This window comes from Gavialis gangeticus, unplaced genomic scaffold, assembly GCF_001723915.1.
Source record: "Gavialis gangeticus isolate Ggan-Ray unplaced genomic scaffold, GavGan_comp1, whole genome shotgun sequence".
NCBI classification, from domain to species: domain Eukaryota; kingdom Metazoa; phylum Chordata; order Crocodylia; family Gavialidae; genus Gavialis; species Gavialis gangeticus.
Genome location: NW_017729024.1, coordinates 104223758 through 104224010, shown reverse-complemented (window position 1 = coordinate 104224010; position 253 = coordinate 104223758). Strand labels below are relative to the sequence as shown.

The 253-nt window shown below is 67.6% G+C and overlaps 1 protein-coding gene across 6 annotated transcripts in view; it reads left to right on the top strand.

Annotated features, from left to right (window-relative positions):
• The window catches only part of TJP2 (tight junction protein 2), a 104218-nt gene that overhangs the window by 94188 nt on the left and 9777 nt on the right, over nucleotides 1-253 (top strand). The window lies entirely within an intron of this gene.

Genomic DNA, 253 nt, shown 5'->3' with positions numbered 1-253 from the left:
CCCCCCCGATCTGTGTGGGGCGGGGCGGGCTGCAGCAGGGCTGTGTGAGGCTCTTCTCGGCATGGGCTGGGAGCAGGCACCGGCGGCACTGGGAGGATGCTGCACCTACCGCAAATTTTGCTGCCACTCTGCTCCCAGCGCCACCACCGCCAGCTGCTCAGCGCAGCCCTGGCTCAACACCCTGCCTCTACCCATACACCAGGAAGACCTGGGACTGAAGCCACCTTCCCCCATGCCCCCCACCCCCCAAACG